The sequence below is a fragment of the Myotis brandtii genome, unplaced genomic scaffold (assembly GCF_000412655.1).
Source record: "Myotis brandtii unplaced genomic scaffold, ASM41265v1 scaffold185, whole genome shotgun sequence".
Taxonomy (NCBI): Eukaryota; Metazoa; Chordata; class Mammalia; order Chiroptera; family Vespertilionidae; genus Myotis; species Myotis brandtii.
In genome coordinates this window covers 1,893,338-1,915,437 of record NW_005356870.1, presented here as the reverse complement: position 1 = coordinate 1,915,437, position 22,100 = coordinate 1,893,338, and the positions used below count along the sequence as shown (strand labels likewise).

General features: G+C 41.3%; 1 protein-coding gene and 1 long non-coding RNA gene across 3 annotated transcripts in view; one reads left to right on the top strand and one right to left on the bottom strand.

Annotated features, from left to right (window-relative positions):
- The window catches only part of FUT10 (fucosyltransferase 10 (alpha (1,3) fucosyltransferase)), a 70,748-nt gene that overhangs the window by 17,511 nt on the left and 31,137 nt on the right, over positions 1-22,100 (bottom strand). The window lies entirely within an intron of this gene.
- Positions 742-2,756, top strand: LOC106725724. Its single transcript, XR_001361650.1, has 2 exons — positions 742-1,030; positions 2,410-2,756. It is a non-coding gene; the product is annotated as an uncharacterized LOC106725724 (long non-coding RNA).

The following is a 22,100-nucleotide window of genomic DNA, read 5'->3' as shown; positions in this document are numbered from 1 at the left end:
ACTAATGTTGTGGCCTCACCCCATAACAAAGAAACAGAATTTCCGGAGGATGAGGCCCAGAAATCAGGATTTTAAAAAGATTCCCAGGTGATTCTAATGTGCAGCCAAGGTTGAGAACCACTGGTCTAGACATTGAAGTACCAGGGGATAGGCCGTTATTGCTGACCCCTGGACACCTGCATATGTCCCACTAAATCTAGGCAGATAATTAATTAATTGGGGCATAACTGGGACAGGGGATAAGGGTGGAAGTTGAGCTCAGCTCTACACTGAAGCCTCTCTCCTCTATTACAGTAGTTCAAATAAAGTCTGTCTTGCCATTTTTAACAAGTTTCCAGTGCAGTCACCCCTGGACAACCTTTAAGCCCGTTTGCTCTTGGGAGGATAAACCAGGAAGTGGCCAGTGCAGGTTCTGGAGTGGGCTCCAATTCGGCCTTTGGGGCAGGGAATTCGAAGGTCCTGGTACTGGGAGTGTGGTGTTTAAGGTGAGGAGGGCCTGTGACCGTGGCCCATTGACTCCTCGCAGCTGGAGAAAGGCCAAAGCAGACAGACCCTTCTTGGCCAGGTCTAAGGGTTCCATTGTTCAAATGTTGCCACTCATCCTACCCAAGCGTGGTTACTTGGCCTCTGGAATTCATGTTCTACATTAAACGGGCCTGATATAACTTTTGTGATTCCTTAAACTGAGGACACAAATTCAGATTTTTTTTTATATGTTGTGTTCTGTATTGTACAAGGCTGAGACCCTGTGAATATCATTTCTCAAGATCCCTCGCCATTAGGTCCCACCAGCAGGAGCACCGTCGGGAGACTGGAAGGTGGAGGGGGAGAAGAAGCATCATCCTAAAGCCTCTCATGTAGTGGAGAGAGCCCAGCTGGGGACTTTGAGCACAGCTGTGGTGGAGACCCAGGTCATGTGAACAGTGGTGACAGCCACAGCAGACATGGCAGTGACCTGGGAGTGCTGGCTCATGGGTTCCTGCTCACCTCCATCGGTGGATCCCTGGAAACCAGCCATCCTGTACTTTGGGTAAAGTAATTTGCCCCTGAAATGTTTCCTTTTTATTCATTTTGCATAACCTTCCACCTCCTCCTTCTGCTCCAACTAGCCCTTCAACCCCTTTGGAATCAATTCCCGTAATAAATCCCCACTGTTTGAAATTCCTACATTAATGTGTTTTCCTATGAGACTGATTAATACAGAAGTCCATTTCAAAAGCTTGAGACTTCCATCTGATTGCAACTTATTATTGCAAATTATGTTGCAAGTTTTCTCTTGCTTCTTGACTTTTCTAAAAATATTGTTTCTTCACAATTCTTCCCCGTGGTCACCACCATCCCAGGTCCCTATTTTCCCCTCAGAGAATCACCAGAAAGATTTATTTCTTTCTTAGTCCATCTGGTGAGACTGTGGGAGCAGAAAAAAACTCACGTCTCCCATTTAAGAAGGGAAAATATAAAATCAGAAAATGAGACTCCCTGTAAGAAAGGATCCATCAAATTACTGGAAACCAATAGCACATTCCTCATTCAGGTACTATGTTATAAATTCCTTCTCTGAGCTGCTAATTAAAATATACAGAATACTGATGACCCAGGTAGCTACAAAGAATGATGAGGTGGAGGTGAAGTCTTCTGTATAACTGTATTTGACCTCATTCTAAGTTTTATCACAAATTACAAATCCTCTCCACTGTGTTTCTTGACATTTAATGTAAAAAGAGATAAAGACTTTCCTTGTTGCTAAACTATTTTACTACAGAGCCTTTTACCCATTGGACATGAAAACCTCTAAGGCCAGATGATGTTAAAGCTTATGAAACAATGGGCAAAACACAATTGTAGGGGATAGCAATAGTTCATAAATCACATTTATTGTTAATCACCCCGGCCGTTGCTAAACTCATAGTGACCTCACTGAGTTTGTTTTAATTTCCTGTCTTGGATTAAATCATTTGTTTCATAAAGCTCAAACAACTTCCAGTGTTCAAGATAACCATTACAATGGCTACCTCCCTGCTATAAGCTTGACAACATATTAAAGTATTCTGACAGTGTCTAAATCTCAACACAAAGGGAAATTCCATTGCTTCCACAGTAATAATTAGAAAAAGTGAGAATGCGGTGCTGTGAACTCCAAGAAGAAACCAGAACAGGAGTGACAGTTTGCAATGCAACCTGAGGCACTCACTCCCCCAGAGAGATGGGAGCTGATGTCACCAAGGGCTTGTTAGCAAAGTCGCTTCAGGGTCCTCATGGTTCTGCTGAACTCTGACCTTCACAGCAAAGCTCCATAACCCTGGATTAGGCTTCCTGGTCTGTCCCAAGCATGTAAAAAACTGACTCTTTGATATTAAAAGCCCAGTTAGGGTGTTTCTGCATCTCATATTCTGATTCTCTCTCTTGCAGCCAACATACCTGGAAACAGAAGACGCCACCACCCACTCCAAGAAGCACAGCCACCAGTGAAAAGCAAGTTTTTTTCTGAGTCCTACCTACTACTTGGAAAGTATTAAGCTAGGAACTCTGGGACTTAGAAGATGAACAAAATAAGCCCCAGGGATCTTATGATTATGAATGTAAATGTTAAAGCATTAGCTGAAATTCAAAGTAGAATAACACAAACACAATTAGCCCTGGCAGGAGAAAGAAAGGAATCATTATTTCTCACTGGTCAAAGCGTTTGGGGCTGAATTTCTGATAAGTACATAAAGAAACCAAGCAATTAAAGAAAATAAATACGACCCAGTTATTAACTCAGGGCAAACAAGAAAAGTAATCAGTGTACTATCTGGTTCACCTATGAATATCATTTGCTTAGTCATAATAATGTAGAGTAAATATTGATCTATCAAATGTGGTCATACAAGTGAAAGGTGAGGACACAAGAGGGTGAGTGTGTCTTGAGCAGGACAGGGAAGAGAGTAAATGCTCATCTTCCAAGATTGAGTCAACAGATAACACCTACCACTGAAAAGTCACGAAATAGTAGTATCTCCATGTTACTTAGAGATCTGGTGCTCACTACCCAAAGGTCAGATAAGTCCTGCTAGTGGTAACCTCGGGAGGTAACTATTTGCTATGTAAACTTATAGTACATGTAGCTCTGATAGAAATAAAAATAAAGTGAGCAAAAGATTATATGGGAAAAGTGTCACCATGCATCCAGAAACCCAAGTCCTTCCACTCTGTTAGCAGTTTCTTGTATGTTCTCCATTTTTTTAAAAGATGGATGGATGGAAGAAAGGAAGGAAGGAAGGAAGGAAGGAAGGAAGGAAGGAAGGAAAAGGAAGGAAATCACATGTAAATTAAATCTAGAAAAAAATAAACCATAAGATGTACTATTTTTTGTACCATTATTTTTTATGTCAGTAAGAAAAGTATTTCCAACTAAACTATGATATAATGCTTTCCTATACTTAGAATTTTTATGTATACTTATTGAAAATGCTCTTTTAGATTTGCTTATAGATTTTTTAAAATATATTTTATTGATTTTTTACAGAGAGGAAGGGAGAGGGATAGAGAGTTAGAAACATCGATGAGAGAGAAACATCGATCAGCTGCCTCCTGCACACCCCCTACTGGGGATGTGTCCGAAACCAAGGTACATGCCCTTGACCGGAATCGAACCTGGGACCCTTCAGTCCGCAGGCCAACACTCTACCCACTGAGCCAAACCGGTTAGGGCTGCTTATAGATTTTTATCATTTATCACTCTTGTGAACGCTTAGGAAAAAATATAAGTTAAATTGTTAAAGTATCTAAAATGTCTTCACATTCAGAGTCCAAACTCTGAATCACTTCTGAATCTTTGATGTCAGGGTTTTTTAATTAATATTTTTTCCCTGTGCCCTTAAGACTGTTAGCAATACAGCATTGCTTAACCGAGTGCTCCTCTGTGTCTCTGAGATGTTCTTCCTAGCCACTCACACCCACCTTCAAGCTTTGATGCCTGTGCTTTCTTGGCATTACCAGGTGTCAACGTTTTCAGACTTGAAAACGTGACTCATATTCTTTCCTCAGAAGATCCTTGAATGGTTTGCCGATGGCAACATCAAAGGCTTAGGTGTCCCATCGTGCCAGAGGGAAGGACGACCCAGTCCCCGCCCCCACAGGCAATCGCAACTGCACCCCTGCTGCTGCCCGGCTGGCTGCGATTGCAGGGAGGCTGTCCACTGCCAAACACTTGCTGACTCAGAGATGTTAACATTTGAAAAAGAAAAATGCTTTTTAGAGTCCAGGAGATTTGTTTCACGTAAATGAGAACATACTACACATACTGTTGTCAGCCTGGCATTGTCTGTGAAGAGACATGTCCATGGAGAGAGAGATCCTCAGCAGGGCAGACGCAGCTGCCCTATTCTTTCTCGGGATCATGTACTGCGATCGCATTGAGTGCATGCAGTCACTTCAGTATCCTCCCGATTCTTCCACTTTATGGGACAAACCTAAACTCTGAAAGTGGGTCAAGAAACAGCAACAACTAAAACGTCAGTGCACCCTCTCCAGGCATCTGTCTTAGACTCTTGGCTGAAGGGACATTTTACAGAAGTTAATCCTGAGTCCAGCAGTCAGTCTCCAAGCTAATTATATCCTCTGAAGGATCAAGACACCACATGAGTGCTTTTGCCAGAATGGAGTCTATCCACCAGGTAGGTATGGAACTGCCAAATCATTAATTATATTCCACTTAGTCTCTGGGCCACATCTGACCTTCGTTGAAAGCTATGACCTGGAAAAATAAACTCTTATTCTCAAAACCTCCTGTGTCCCGCTCCGTTTAATCATCTTAGAGTCTCTCTACCCAAGAGAGAAACAGTGAAGAATACAGCCCTGTCCTCCACAGTCAGCCATGTCTAAGAGACCCCATTTTAATTTTCTAATGTTCATATGTCTCATCACAGAAACAAAACAACAACAAATTTGGTCAAGGATTTTAGGTCCAAATCCTTAGTTATACGATGTATTAATTGTATTTTATAGGCCTCAGTGTGATGTTATAAAAAATATGAGATCCAGCTCTCCTCTGGCAGTCAAAAAGAGTGAGGCAGTAAACACATAAAGCAAGGACATAAACAATGTCCGCTAATTTTTATTTCATTTAAATATTTCATCAAATTTCTAGTATAATACATGTTCAACACAAAAATTCTGTTGCACTAAAAAATATGAAAGAGGGAGGAGAGGGCAGAGGGCAGAAGGAAGAGAAGGAACATCATCCATATTCCCAAAGCAATGCTAACATCAGGTGTTCATCAGTGTGTCCGTATGTCAGTGTGGGAGAGTGAGTCTGTAAGATTCAAATAAGTTACTTACTGTAACCCTTCAGTACAGTCACTACTGATATCTTAAAAAAGAATTTATAGTGATATCAGTTTATGTTATATTGCTCATACTCAAAGACAGATGACATTTGTCCCAAAACACCTCATCCAGTAGAGACTATGGGTCAAAGAAAGAACAGAATGAACCCCAAAGTTGGAAATGAAAATCCCCTCAGACACTCCAGTCTTGACCAGGGAGGCCTAGCAGGCAAGGCGCCTTTGAGGCTCAGTTCATCCCCATCCTCCAAAGCTCAGCTCAAGCAAGCAGCCAGCCAGCAAGTGAGCAGGTGCACAGAGGCAAAGCATAAGACAGTGAGAAAGTGAGGGTGCTCAGACAGGGATATCACCACCCCAAGTTTGGGGGTTGTTGGATGTGCTCAGCTACGGGAGGTCACAGAGCTTTCAGCTACCACAGCCCTCAGAGGACCATGTGGAGAACTGGCGGAGTAGAAGGATGTCGTCAGTGACTGCTGAACTGCTGAACAAAACAGGTCTGCCTTCCCCAGACTTCTGGCTGATCCAGTAAACAAATGCCTGGGTTGCTAAGCCACTTGGGGTCAGGCTTTTCATACCTGCAGCCTAATGCACTTGAGTGGTGATGGCATTCGTCTGTGGCCTAATGTCTGAGAAGTCTGCTCTTTTTCTAAAACAGGTTAAATTGCTATTGACTGTGGATCTTTAAGAGGTGAATGCTTTTGCAGGAAGAGCTTTCCAAGCTGCCCAACTTCTCATTTTGGTTGTTCCCTACTCAGTTATCGTGTGGCTTTTGTATTGGCCTGAACTACAGCATTTATCATACTCAATTGCAATTATGTGCGGACTGACTGGCCCCCCAGGCAGGCAGCCCTTCCAGGACCCATGACTTGTTCATCCTGGCCTGGAGAGCCTAACACAGAGCCTGGAATGTAGTAAGTACTCAAATACATTTGGAGAAGAAATAAATACATTTTTAGATTTTATTTTGCAAAAGTCAGGCCTTAGTTTATTTTGCCAATAAGAGGTAGACAGCAAGAAGTAAAAAGCAGAAATGGGGTGTTAACACCAAGTACAGTGGGCCGAGCTCGTTAAGGAGCTCATTAAGGAGCTCGTTAACTCAAATTACTCTATCAACTCAATGCAAAATATCAGCTGAGAGACAGCTGGTATCTCAAAAAACTCGTTAGTCGGGACACTCGTAAGTCAAGGCCCTACTGTATCTGTCAAGGGGATAGAGCTCAAATGTGGAATCACTGGGCATTCTAAAAAAGAGTCTTAAAATTGGGACAACGTATTGAAAGCCATTTACACAAGTGTTAATCTGCAAATCATATCAGCCCCATCCAACGCAAAGAGGAATTTCAGTTCACATCCCCATCTGTTTGATTTCACGACTCGCATCTCCACCCAATGAGGTTAATAGGTTTCTGTAAACATAACAGGGAGAAATAGGTGAAATGCATTGATGAGAAAATTGCTACTTCATCTTAGGAACTTTCTTCAGCCTCATTTACTCCAGCAAGTACAGTAGTTTTCTTTTAATTACTTATGATAACACTTCATGGTAGACTAGTAAGTAATACCACCACCTCATAAAAAATAATGAAATCTTAGCAGCACTGTGGCGTTTATTAATCCAGTTAATTCTTTGCAAAAAAAAATTTGTGACAGTCAATGATTTGAAAAAGAATTAGTGAGTTATAAAAATAAAAAATAGGATATTAAGAAAATGCTAAAAAATTGGACTCTTAACCTGAGCTTTGGTATGGGAGAGTTTTAAGTGTTGGTGATTTCTTGACTATTCCATGCTGACCACATTTTCATTAGTGTTTATTATATAGAAACATCTTAGCAGTCAGTCATGCTAATTCTGAGCTCATGTGAAGTCTATGAAATTATTACTACCAAATAAATCAATAAGCCAAGTGTCTTAAATTTTTCTGAGAAGTTTTATACAAATCAAATATATAAGTAAGTAATAAAAAAGATTTACTAAAAGCAGAAAAATGAATTTGCTGTCTGAGCTTGCAAAATTTAATTATCCATTTTTATTTTGTTTCAAATTTTTCACATGTTAATAAGAATTCAAACTTTGAGGGGAACTCAGTACAGCCTTTTCTAGGCCAATTTGGCAGTATGTACCAAAATTTTAATTTAATTTATCCATTGACACAGCAACACCATCCTCAGATATGTAGTGAAATAATAGCTCAACTGAGCAGAGACATATAAGTATGTTCATAACAACAACAAAACAAAAACAAAAACAGCACTAACCTAAATAATCACTGACAGGGGAGTGGTTAAATAAATGTAGGTACCTCCATACTACTGAATCAACGTAGCTTTTAAAATAATGAAGTAAATTTATATAGTCTAACCTTTAAAAAAATCTTTAAATCATATTTTTAAATGAAAAAAAACACAATTTATACCTATGGCATTATTCAGTTTAAGAAAAAACATACAAAACTATAGGCTAAATTCAAGTATACATAAAAATTCTGGAAAAATAGCCATTAATCTGACTGGGACAGGGATTGAGAAAGAAAAGATAAAAGTTCATTTTTTAAGCTTGCTAGACTTCTTTATTGTTTAAATTTTCCTTAGTGGTATAGTCAGACATTATTTACATAATTTTTAAAAATCAAAAAATTAAGCCCTGCTGGTGTGGCTCTGTGGTTGAGCGTCAACCCATGAGCCAGGAGGTCATGGTTCGATTCCCGGTGGATCCCCACGAGGGGGCATGCAGGAGGCAGCCTATCAATGATTCTCTCTCATCATTGATGTTTCTCTTTCTCCCTCTCCCTTCCCTCTAAAATCAATAAAAATATTTTTTTTAAATTAAAGAAATAAAGAAACACTTCTCTGAAGAGAAGCATTAAAAATCTCACAAACTTTCTGTAGTATGTAAAGGCTCACAGATATACTCCAAACTGCCATATCATCCCCCACTGCTACTTAGGAAATGTTACCCTTGGAGTCATGCATGCTTTTAAATATCATAGTTCAGAATTTATATGGAAAATTATATGACACCATTAACTTCCAGGGATTTCATATGCTCCAAAAGAAACCTGGCAGGTTATAGATTACATGAGCATTAACAGGTGAACGTGTTCTGTGAACACCCAGGTAATGAATTATTTCAGATAAACATGAGCGATCAGCACACATCCTCAGAGAAGCCATGTTAGAACAAAGCTTTGTAATTCTTTCAAAAAATCGGTTGGTTTTTAAAATTAAACACATCAAAATAATCAAGCTGGAGCACATCAAACCAAACACCTTGAAATAATAATAATTATTAATTTGTTAATCTTAGTGCTTTCAAATATGTACTTCACAATCTTGATTACATTTCAAAGTATTAAATGTTGCCAATGTCAGAGCTCTTAAAATAGTATTCTGCAAAGCAGAAAAGTAATAAAACATAATATGTCCTTAATAAAATAGGAAACCAAACTATACAAAATGTTTAAAAGAAAACCTCAGCTGAAATCAGGTAAGTGAGGCATGCAAGCCCAGCTGGAGATGCTTCCAGAAGGATTCTCCAGAGGTTGCTGCTGAGAGCCTCAAGGTGAAGAAGCATAAGTGCCCATTTTTCTTGCCCACCCTCTAATGTTTAAAGCTCACACCTCTAGTGTCCTAATGTTCTTTATGGTACCTACTAGAGGGGCCTAGGGTGACCAACTGGTCCCAATTAGCCTGGGACTTGTCTGCTTTAACCCAACCAAAGAACTTGTATGCATATATGCATAGCCCATGGACATAGACAATAGGGTGGTGAAGGCCTGGGGCAGGGAGTGGGGGTGGGCTAAAAGGGGTCAATGCGGGGGAAAGGGGACATATGTAACACTTTCAACAATAAAGATTTTTTAAAATAAATAAATTTTACAAATAAAACCCTGTATCTGAGGAGCTCCCTAAGTCCTGGGCAATTCTGACAGTCAATTCCCATCAAAGAAAAAAATGTCCGGGCCCTCAACAGCCTCAGTATGGGCAGAAGAGGCATGAATTATGTTAAGTCTTATTCTTGGTCATATACGTATACAATATGGGCTAAAAATCAGAGTTTCATCTCTTCTTGATCAGAAAATAAAGGAATCTCAAAAACATACTGTGCAACAGAGCCAGGCACACACACACAAATGAGTACATAGTATACAATTCCATTTATATGAAGTCTCTACACTAGCAAGACTAACCTAAAGTGATAAAAAATCAAATCAGAGGTTTCCTGGGGCAGGGGTGGGATGGGGTGCTGCAGAGGGTGGAAGTTAGGGGAGACTGACTGGCTTACAGAGGAGCACAAGGAGTGGGCAAATGCTCTATACCTTGATTGGTAAGTTGTCACCAACTGCTGACTTACAATGTGTACATTGGTATACGTAAACTTTACCTTTCAAAAGTTTGTTTTAAAAAGAGAGGAAAAAGAGAAAAGAGAGGTCTTCCGCCACCCTCAAGACTCGGGACAGATTGCAACAATATCTCTTAGGGATGCTGTTGGAGGGATTCGTGAGACCTGGGGCAGATCAGAGGGCGACAGGCACTTTCAACTCTACACTTACAGGACTCTAAGGGAGCAGCACGTTACCCCTCCCTGTGTCCAATAAATTCAAGATTCATTCAGAATTTGTATAGTCCTTCATCACAGGAAGTTGTACAGATTCTTTCTCTGTAAATATAGAAAGAAAAGCATAGCTAGTGTTCCCCACTTTACATTATTTTTTTGTTGTTCTAACTATGAATTCTTCAAGACTAGAAGACCAGAGGCACAATAGAAAGGAAGGTGGTGTAGGTTTCAGTGTCTCTAAATAATGCATAGAGCAGCCCAACATAAGCAGCTTCTAGCACAGAGATAATCCCAGTTGTGGGAACCTAATCTAATGGAAACGTGTGAAGTGGCTCTGGTTCAGGAGGTATTCCTTCTGACCTTGATGCCTTCTTTACTTCGATATAAGTAACATCTGAGAGTTGGCTAGACACTTGGAAACAGAGGCACAGACTTGCAGGATGGAAGATCAGAGGACCCACACAGATGTCTTTCAAGGAATCATTATGTGACCACTGCACAGGGAAATAGTCCTTGAGTATTTGATTTTTAGAGTGTTCTCTTGCCCTGGTCCAAGGCAACCATCACTTTTCCGTTCCCTGCTTCTTCTGTGATTCTGACGCTGCCCAGAGGATTGGTAGGCACTGCAAACAGTTGGCATCTGAGGCTGGGATGGATGGAATCTGCCTTGTTGCTGAACAGCCCTGAGAGAGGAGCGTAGTACCCGCAGGAGGGAGGTGCCACCTACCGGTGGTGTACCTTGGTTGCAGGCACATCCCCAGTAGGGGGTGTGCAGGAGGCAGCTGATCAATGTTTTTAACTCTCTATCCCTCTCCCTTCCTGTGTAAAAAATCAATAAAATATACTTTTTAAAAAGAAATACCTCAATAAATCTGAATTTACCCCCCCCCAAAAAAATTTTTTTTTAAATATATAATAAATAAAAGGCCTGTAGGGAAGCATCCATGAACTTGCACTGGAAGTCTCTCAAGTGAAAGCCAGAGTCTCCCATGTGATACAGACCTGGCGAGGGACAGGACTCGTTACCCGTTGGGTGTGTGCGTGCGTGTACATTTCCACGTGCCAAATGTCTGCTGATTCCTGTTAGCCAGGAACGTGGCTCTGTGCACTGCACCAGTAGAGCCAAACATCTTCACAAAATCACTTCCCGGCTGGGAAATGGAAAGTTATTGGGTTGACTCTCCCATCTGATGGTCTGTAATGAAGTCTCGCACAGAGCGGAGGTCCTGGCCCAGGGAAACATCAGAGCCAAGTCCATCCTCCGCAACCGGAGAGCTGAGCTGGCATGCAGGGTCCCCCGCGCAGCACCGTCTGCCCAAGCCGGATCCTCCAGGCAAGCCGCCTGTTACTCATGACCACCGAACAGCCATCTCACTCGGGTTTCCTACCATAGCGTCAGGTCCCCTTTGTCTAATAATGAGCAGTGGATGGCGGCTGGGTGTTATGGTCCAGGCCCTTCAGATGCCAAGCCTTGAAAATGAATCCTCCCCCAGTAACTTGGAGCTAGTGCTCAGGAAAAATAATGGCACCTCCGAGATCTTTGAGCTTGCATGAAAGGAATTAGAGGATCAGACCCGGGGAATGACGTTATGAGAAAAACAGCACGTTCTCTGATCCAAGGTACATGAGAAAATTAAGACACAATAACACCAAATCAGGACACGGGAGCAGGACAGGGAAATGCTGAAGTGGTTTTAATCGACAGCACAGCTGGATCGAGGCCACGACGCACCAGAGCAGTGTTTTTCTTTTCTTTTCATCCGTTCCCTAGCAGATACGCTGAGGAGCTTGCGCTGGTTTCAACTTGACTGCATGGCTCTACCGCAAAATAAAAAACTGCACAGTACCACTAGTTAACTGGAAAAAGAACCTTCCAAATCCTCATTTTGGATTTAAAACAATATGCCAAACTGAGCGGGAGTCGTCTGGAACACCATTTTAGGACCGGCTCTAAATAAAGTACATGTGAGTATCACTGGGCAGCATCAGAGAGCTCGAAACTCAAACCCTTTGTACTGGCCAAGGCATCTACCATCTGCCACTCAGAGCAGGCACAGACAATTCCCAGGTCCTCATTCACTGCTTGGACACCAAGAGTCACATCTCCTCGAGCACATCCCACAGGCAACAGTTAACACAGGAGCATCGATTAAAATATACTGATATAGCCCGGCTGGCATGGCTCAGTGGTTGAGCATCGACCTATGAGCCAGGAGGTCATGGTTCGATTCCCAGGCAGGGCACAAGCCCAGGTTGTGGGATCGATCCCCAGTGTGGGGCATGCAGGAAGTAGCAGATTAATGATTCTCTCTCATATTGATGTTTCTATCTCTCTCTCCCTTCCTCCCTGAAATCAAGAAAAAATGTATTTAAAAAAGAAGAAAATCTTACCTTAAAAAAAATACACACACACACACACACACACACACACACACACACACACCTTTTATCATCTTTAGTCTAAAGACTTAGGGCAGTAAAATCATCAATGGTAAAAAAACTTACAACTTTTGAAATCATTATGGAGTTACTTTTTTGAATTAGGCCTCAAAATGTCTCCAAACATATTATGTCTAGAGCCAAGGAAAACAAAAGTGAAGCACTGGAAATAAATTGCAAGCCAGTGTGAAAACTTAAAAAGGCCTCAAAAACTAAGCTCAGCAATGACTACACAACTGGACCTGCAGTTGGACCCAGTCAACTCACTCTTCTACTGCAGGGCCAGGCGAGGCAGGACTCTGAAAGCACTGGGCCTGCCAGCATTCACGGGCATCAGCCCGGCTGCAGCAGCACAGCACAGGGAGCTGCCTGGCCATACTGTTGCTCCAGTCTGAGTAGATCACTGGCCTGAAGCCCATCAAGCTAACCTACTCAAATGAACATCTCCTCATATCACTAGTCCTATCTCCTAGGACAGTGGTCGGCAAACTCATTAGTCAACAGAGCCAAATATCAACAGTACAACGATTGAAATTTCTTTTGAGAGCCAAATTTTTTAAACTTAAACTATATAGGTAGGTACATTGTTATTAACTTAATTAAGGTACTCCTAAGGCTTAGGAAGAGCCACACTCAAGGGGCCAAAGAGCCGCATGTGGCTCGCGAGCCGCAGTTTGCTGACCACGGTCCTAGGAGACCGAGGTGCCACAGCACTGGAGCAAGGGGTCTGTGTACAAGGGAGTGGAAAAGCTCAAAACAAAAAAAGATTTTCCTTCCTGGAGACATAAGACCATGATGGTTTTGTTTATATTATTTATTCATTTGATTACTCATTTACATGTTTAAGTGCTGGCACTCATATCTCAGAAATCGCTCAGTCCTTCTCTAGTCACTCTGGAAAATGTACTAATTGCATCAAATAAGTCAGGAGAACATAAGTGAACACTGTCACAGTGATGCTGTATAAAGGCATTGGCACACTCTGCCAGAGTCCCCGTCAAAATAGCGCAGGTTCCAATGTCACGATCACCCTTGTAGGATGCACCCTCTAAAATGAGCTACATAGAATAGCCCTTCAAAGGGCATAAGTCCTATAGTATTAAACTAAAATCTGACAAATAAATCTTCCTTAACTTAGCTATATTCTGCCTTCTTTTATTCCTAAACAATGCATTATCTTATTTCCTTCTCTGTTCATTTTTTAATCCCCAAAAGTTGACCTGGATGCTAACAAAGATTCTCTCCTTGACCAAACTCTAATGAGGCTCCTCTGAACTCTTCTTTAAACTAGGGCCTGACACTTAATTTTCCGTGTCTGTCTTTGCATTGTCCAACTTTAGCAAAAATCCTAAGTCAGTTGAGCCAGAATTCTCCATTCTCCATATCTATCACCCTTAGTATCTGACTGAGCTTCTCATCCTCCACTCCACCCCCCAGGTGCTATAGGGTCAGCCTGGCCTGCCTTCAGCAAAAATCCTGTTAGGTAGGTTTAGCCAGAGCCCCCCTCACCCTTGATGTTTCCTGTTAGTAATTTTCCATCCACCAACCCCCACTCAGCTATAAGTTCTCACTTGCCTGCGCTGTCTCTCCAATCTCTCCCGCTCAGGGCGGGACCCCATTGCCACAGTCCATACCCTATCTCAGCAGGCCTCCCTTGAGTAAAGTCTTCCTTACCGTCTTTAGCAAGTGTCCGGAATACTTTTTTTTTTTTTTTTTTTTAGCAACACCTAACCTCATAGACAGAGTAAGTAGAGCTTGGGACTCAGTGCCTGGCTCATTATGGTAAACACCAGTTCATCTCTTCCCCATCTTCAAACTCCACCAAAGGAAAAATAGTTGGATAAATTATAAATCATAAAGAAAAAAAAAAGATAAAACGTACAAGGACAAAGAAGTGGAAAAAGGCTGAGTCGCAGGAGGAATTTCTGAAAGATGTGGAGCTGGTGAGCTCTATGTAGGACGTTGCTCTGGAGGAGGAGGAAGGAGCTGACTGAGCCCAGGAGGCTTAAAACACAGGACTAGGAGGTGGCAGGGACTGTGGGAGGCAGGGCTGAGCGATGAAAAAAAGAGGAGTAATGAAAAATCTAATTATGAAGCCGTAAAATGCCAGGTCTCCTCCCTCTTACAGGTAACCTGTGACAGATACACTCCCAGCCAGGAGAGTGGAGGTGTGCTCTCACAGTACTTTCAACATGAGTGTCCACACGTGGTTGCATTGAGTACAACAGAGGGCAGGGTGGCATTCACGGCTATAAATAGGAGAATGAGAGGAAAACAGGGGAAGTGAAGCCCAGGACCTATCCCCACCAGCTCCTAGAACGTGGACAGCCAGGTTTATGCTCTTCAACTCTTCTCTTCAGAAACTGAGCAGCTCCTGAAAAATGACCCACGCTTACGGTACTAACATTTAGTGGTTCCCCCAAAGGGAAGAAGCAGGTTCAATCCGCCTCCTACAAAACCCTCATCCTATATAATAAAAGCCTAACATGCTAAGTGTCCAACCATTTGTTCGACCGTTCGACTAGTCACTATGACACACACTGACCACCAGGGGGCAGATGCTCTGACCAGTAGGTTAGCTTGCTGCTGGGGTCCAGCTGATCGGGACTGGGCAAGATGGGCCAGACACACCCTGGAGCCCTCCCGTGGTCCCTTCCTAGTGCGATCGTGCACTGGTGGGGTCCCTCAGCCTGGCCTGCACCCTCTCCCAACCCAGGACTCTTCAGGAGATGTCGGAGAGCCGGTTTTGGCCCAATCCCCGCAGGCCAGGCTGAGGGACCCCACCAGTGCATGAGTCCATGCACTGAGCCTCTAGTGTCTTATAAGCATCTCCCAAACTTTCCAATCAGCTTTTTCATGCTTGACTCTAAAATGAAAATCATCAAAGATCAACAGATAACATATAATACACCTCTAACATAAATCAGAGAGAATTAAATAAACAAGTGAAACTTAAAACATGGGAAATAATCTTAAAGCAGTATTATTTCGTTAATCAAAGAACTGTTACATTATTCCATTCACACAAAAAAGTAAAAGAAAAGAAATTAAAAGCAATATAACAAAAATTTTAATGGTAATAGAAGAGTTGGGAAATAAAATAAATCTCATAAAAGCAGAATAAAATGGCAAAGTGTTAGAAAAGAGAAAAAAATTTAAATGTAAAAAATTAATCTGTGAGGTCCAGTATACACTTAGTAGTAATTTCAAAATAGAGATCAGCCTTGGCTAGTGTGGGTAAGTTGGCTGAGCACCATCCCGTGAAACGAAAGATCGCCAGTTCAATTCCCAGTCAGGGCACATGCCCAGGTTGCCGTCCCAGTAGAGGGATGTTTCTCTCTCATTGATGTTTCTCTCTCCCTCGTCTTCCTTTCTCTCCAAAATCAATAAAAGCATTTTAAAAAAATAGAGATCAGAAAAGGATACATGACTAATACTACCAGAAACAAAGAATAATCACCGGTATAAAGTATGAGATACGTTGTCAGAGTTGAATGACACTGCCTCCAAACTGAAAGGTTACTAAGTGTTTGTCCCAATGAAAGAAAAAGATGCACATTGAGCCACATCATGAATCATGGATGTACAGATGTACAGGTGAACAAGACTGACTCCATCTTTTGCCCCTGAGTTCTTTTTGTTAGCTTTTCATGCTGTGAACTCTGACTAACCTATCTATTCTCAGCCAGCACACACAAGCTTATAGTTAATGATTATCTGTGTTCTGTAAGCTTACACAATGTAACCATAAAGATTCTTGTCAGTAGCAGCCAGAAGGGCATTTATTGTTCACTGAGATAAGCATCAAACTGGTGTTAGCCTCAATTCTAAGCAATTTCCCATCATAAGATCACCAGGATGTATGGTTCCTGGCATGCTCTGTCCCTTTGCCTTGTCAGTCACTAGTGCCTTAGCTACACCATAAAATATGTAGTGAACTGTTTGGTGGCAAAGTTTATCTCCACAGCCGAGAGTTCTGAATCGCCTTTGGCTCTGATCCCATCCCTGAAAGTAACTTACGCTACAATACATTCTGTTACATTCTGTGGAGTTGCCTGCCTTGTTTTTCTGTCTCAAGACACCTTCTCGTTTCAGTGGCCACTATATCTTCGCACTACCATCATACAATGAATTTTTAGAGAACTGGCCATTTGTAAAGACATAGGAAGCAAAATACTACCAGATACAAAGAACAGTCACCTGATATAAAGATGAACCGAGTTCCAGATACCAGCACTCTTCAGTTAATATTTCTGGTTCCTTTCCTTCGAAGACAAAGCTGTACAAGCACTCACCAGAATCAGCAATCCAATCTCCCCTAATTAAGTTGGTCTGTGTGACCGACTGGTCACAAAGTTCACTTACAAAGGAAGAGGAATCAGAATGACATCAGACGTCTAGCAGACAGTGCAGCCACCCCTTCAGCATCCTGTGGGAAGATGATGCACAGCCTCACATCCCAAACTCCCCTTGGACTGTTCCTAGGAAACTATTGAACATGGGCTGCAGCCACTCAAGGGAGTAAATCGAGACAGCGGAAAACAGACCTAGGAAATAGGAAATCCATCATAAAGCAGAAAAAAAAACCCTATCATATCTGAAATTCCAGTGTTAGAATGTTCAGCGAGATTAGCAAACAAGTCCAGTTTAAGGCTGGAGGGGGGCCTCAGAAAAAATGTTTCCTGAGAAGAAATAAAATAGACAATGTGACCAAATTTTAAATGTTATTTATGAACCTAAAAGTTATTTACACACATAAGAATGCTACATACACATACAAGTATTTGATATATCTGATGGAATACTGTTAAAATAAAATTAATGATAAGAAAAACTAAGCAAATTTTAAAAGACAATTATGAGCTCTAGGTAAAAATATATATATATATCAAAAAAAGGAAATTTAATCACTGGCTCTATGTTGAGCAATATTTCACAGTCATAAACTATTGTTTAGAATAATTAGGAGGGGGAAGAGGAATGCAGGGATAAACACAGACAAGAAAAGATTGATAGTAGTTGAAGCTGGGTGAAAAGTACCATAATTAAAATGTAAAATTATAACAGTCACATAGCAAACAGTGGTTTCTGATGTCATAAAATTTAACTATATTAGGTAGATTTGGTGAGAGTATAAATATATATGTCTAAGGAAATTCATTAACAATAAACCAAATAACCACTTGTCTCAAGAAATATAAGTATGCACCCATTATTTAGAAATATGAACAAAAATTCCAGAAGAAGCTTCAGGAAAGATAGAGCAGATGTGAAGAGAACTTGTTCTTTTAATGAAAAACCCGTTTAATACTACATGATTTTTTTAAATTAAATTTATTATTTTGCTAAAAATTAACCATCTTCATCTTTTTAAGATATTTTTGTTATGGTGGTGTATAATTTTAATGTCTTTCCCCTTTATTTATTTAATGAATAAATGAATTTATTTTATTTATTTTCCCTTTTATTTAATAAGTAGGAATCATGGTGGTGTATAATTTTATTTAATAAGTAGAATTAATAATTTAATTATGGTGGTGTATTTCCCCTTTATTTATTTAATAAGTAAGAATTATTTAATTTAAAGAATTAAGAGGTGATATTTGAACATGAATAAAAAGCATAACTAGAAATAGCAAGAATTCCATAGCATGTTCTATTACGAGGTTTGGCTGTACATACTGCCCTCTGGTGTCACTTTATGAGAAAGCATCTTAAATTTTATAAGCTAGAAATTTACTTAAATCTCCAAACTTTACATTCTTTCTTTGTCTTGGGTCTTCTATCCTCTCCAGGTTCAGTCTCCTACTTCTGGGACCCAGAATTCAGGTCTACTTGTTTTATAGTACAGACTCTATGGATTCAAAAGGTTTTGACGGGAAGGGCCTTGGAACCTGGTCATGATGAACAGAGAAATATGTTCTGTGTCCTAAACACCTGTTTATTCTATTGAGGCAAAGGACCCATTTGATTGCCATGTCCTCGGTTCCTTGAAGATGCATGCCTACGGAATCAAATACAGTGCTAAGTAGAAGATTGACAGGTAGGTGCTCAAAAATCATAATGAGTCTGGCAAGTGACTGACTTCAGAACTCAACTTGGCATTGGTGGGCAATCTAACGTGTTCTTTTAAGTGGTGAAGAGTCACATAGGAAAGTGATAACTGTTGTCATTAATAACTGCTTAAACCAAGTATTTAACAAATATAGACAAGGCAACACAGACGATATGATTTAAATCATTCCTGGAAGATCAAATTGCTAAAGGCTGTAAGAGATTAAATAATTAAAGTTTCACCCTAATGCTTTCTCCCCTTCTGAGAGGGGAAAAAAAAATAGACAATGTCTGCTTTGCACTACACTCCTTTCTTTGCAATGACAAGGATGTATTTTCTTTCTAAGCTTTATTTACTATTTGATAAAATCATACATTTTTCCCTGCCAAAACTTTCATCATGTTTAGCTCCAAGATTGTCCTCTGCTATTAGATAACAGGGAGAGTGCCCTTTGCTTCCCTGGACGTCGTTGCTTCCCATTTCTCCTCCACCCGGGGCCCCATGCCTTCCAACCCACTCTGACTTTGCTAATCACACAGCGATGGGCTTGGACTGGGGTGTTTAAGCCAAACTGAGTCAATACCTCCAATAGTGTGGACAGTGTTCTACCGAGGAGTACTCTCTCAAAGGGTTTCACAAGAACTTGCCTTCTCTGGTGGTTACATTCAAGGTCAGAAATCCTTTAAGTTTAAATTCATTCTAATGTTGGATCATAATCTGTGAGCAGAAATCCTAGTTCCTACATTAGTATTCACTTGTTAACACTAAGAAAACATCACAGTTATTTGCATCCTTCCATATAAAATCAAGATAACAATTCTTGCAATTTTTGCCCTCACAAACATGCCATAAGAACTTGGACACTTCGAATTCTGAGTCTGTAGGCAATCAGAGATTATAAACTGCCAGTTAAAATGCAATCTTTTATGTTTATGGCACACTTAACTTCCCAAGAGCCAACAAGTCCATAAATAGGGATAATTGTTGCCAGTACAAGTTCTGAATCTAACAATATGGCACGTAATTAAATGGGTATATTTCTCTTTAGGCACAGCAAGTAAAAAAGAGTCATTACCAAAATCTTTAAGAAGTTACCAGGAAAAAGGAAAAAAAAGGAAGTTACCAAAGTAGCCCGACTGGCGTGGCTTGGTGGTTGAGTGTCAACCTATGAACCAGAGGTCACAGTTCAATTCCTGGTCAGGACACATGCCTGGGTTATGGACTCAATCCCCGGTGTGGGGTGTGCAGGAGACAGCTGATTAATGATTCTCTCTCATCACTGATGTTTCCATCTCTTTCTCCCTCTCCCTTCCTCTCTGAAATCAATAAAAATATTTTTTTTAAAAAAAGAAGTTATCAGAGTATCTGAGAAAGAACATGGGTTTTTGAGCCAAGGGAGTTGGGACTAAAAACTCAGCTTGCCCACGTGACTTGGAGCAGATTACTGTAAGTCTGAGCCACAGCACCCTCATCTTTCGAATGAGGAAAATATAGACCATACAGGACTACTTTGTGCCTGTAACACAGAGGGTACTTAGGATATGTTAATTTCTTCTTCTTTTCCCCAGTGCCCCATGTCCATACCCCATTAAGAGATAGAACTACCACTGCAGGCCATGCTCTACGCTTTCAAAACAAAGCTGTGGCCAGCAAGAAAAAACTGGCTTTCCCCCTTCCTTTACTAGCCCATCCTCATACTAATGGCTTTCTGGTATATAGAAGCAGGATTCCTTTCAACCCTAAAGAGGCCTGATGAGAAGCAATACCAGCCCAAAATCACATTGGAGATCCCTTTCTAGTCCCCTCTACCTAACTCCAGTTACTCATTCTGGTTCCATTTTCCTTCTGGATTATCTGTTCTTTTGCTTCTCAGTTTTCACTTGGAATTTTTTCTCTCCCTTTCTCCACTCCTGATTAAACAGCCTGACAAACTGGATTTTCTAACCTAAAAGACAAGAGGCCACTCCTTTGGCAACTCTCTGCTGCCCCCTCTTGTTGTAAAATGGAACAGGCTGCTGCTCTGGCCACACAAAAATCTCATTTCAGGTTTCAGGAACACTCAGCATTTATTGAAGGCCTACTGTGTACCAGGCACGTGCTAGGTATTGGAGATACAATAGTGAGAAAACTCAGAAAAGAGCTTCCAGCACAGTGGGAAACACAGGCGTTAATCAATGAATCATGTAAGTAAGGGTAATACCAGAACTCAAGCATGTGTTATGAAATGCAACGATAGGGGATTTGAGCTTATCAGAGAGGTCAAGGAAGGCTTCCTGGAAGTAGAGACACAAGCTGAGATGGAAGGACGAGTGGGATAAACAGAATGAAGAGGGAGGAGGAACATTCCAGAGAGTCATAGCATGTGGTACAAAACATGGTAACTACAAAGGACCAGAGGAAAACCAGTGCAGCCAGAGGAAGAGCCGAGGACGGGCTCAGAAGAGGCTGAGGGGGTGCAGCTGGGTGAGCCGCAGGCCACTGGGGTGGTCCTAGTAAGAGAGTATGGCAGTTTAGAGTAAAAGTGTTATGGTAGAGGCTGGGAAAGTGAAGAGATTTCAAAAATACTTCAGAAAATATTTTCAGTATTTAGGAAATATATCAAAAGAACTGTATGATGAATTGGATGTCCATAGAGAGAAAAGGGGCACAGGGCTCCTAGGATTATCCCTAGTCTCCTGACCTGCATAAATGGATGGACATCGCAGCCACTAGCTGAGGCTGGAGGTGACTTTTGTGGCCCATAAACTGGATACCAAGCAGACAGTAGATTATTCAGGTTTGGAGCTCAGAAGAGAGGTCTGGAGTGAAGATGGAAGTGCGTCTGTTATCTGCAGCCCCAACGAGGAGGAAACTCCTTAGAGCAGTAGTGCTTAACTACAGAGTCAGACCCCACAGGGGAATTTGGGGGATTTTGCAGAGGTCGAGAAATGAGGGCAGGTATCTTACAGTGACTGTGGGATTGCCACTGCCATTCAATGGGAGGGGACCCGGGCTGCTACATGCCTTGTAAGGCACAGTACAGTTCACAGAGGAGAAATGGCCCAGGTCCCACATGTCATGAAAGTTAAAAACCTGTTTTAAATGATCTGTGCCTGGAAACTAATTTCATCTTCCATTTCATCTTCAAATTCCAGGCTTGTATTTCTTGCTTAGTTTCAACTTACATTGACTTTTCCAGGAATGTGAATTAAAGGAAGAGTGAACTGTTGTTTAGTATTGACCCAGAGCTTCTGACCATTTCAGAAAATCACACCACTGCCCATGGCACTGAGTGCCAGCACACCATCGGTCTGTCAGTCTACAGTGCAGACTCTCCATACAGGGCACCCATGGTCACGGTCAAGGACTCTACACAGAGGCACAGCATTTGGCTACTTCATTGTGCTTTCTATATGGCCAAGCACACACATATGAAAATACCCATTAAATCTGAGTGATTTCCCTTTATGTTACAAATAAGGCATTATATATTTTTAATTACATATTGTTATAAGAAGGAAGCATTTAAGCCCTAGCCAGTTTGGCTAAGTGGACAGAGTGTCGGCTTGCAGACTGAGGGGTCCTGGGTTTGATTCCAGTCAAGGGCACATGGGTTGCAAGCTCGATCCCCAGTAGGGGCGTGCAGGAGGCAGCCCATCAATGATTCTCTCTCAACACAATGTTTCTATCTCTCTCTCCCTCTCCCTTCCTCTCTGACATCAATAAAAAATATATTTTTTAAAAAAGA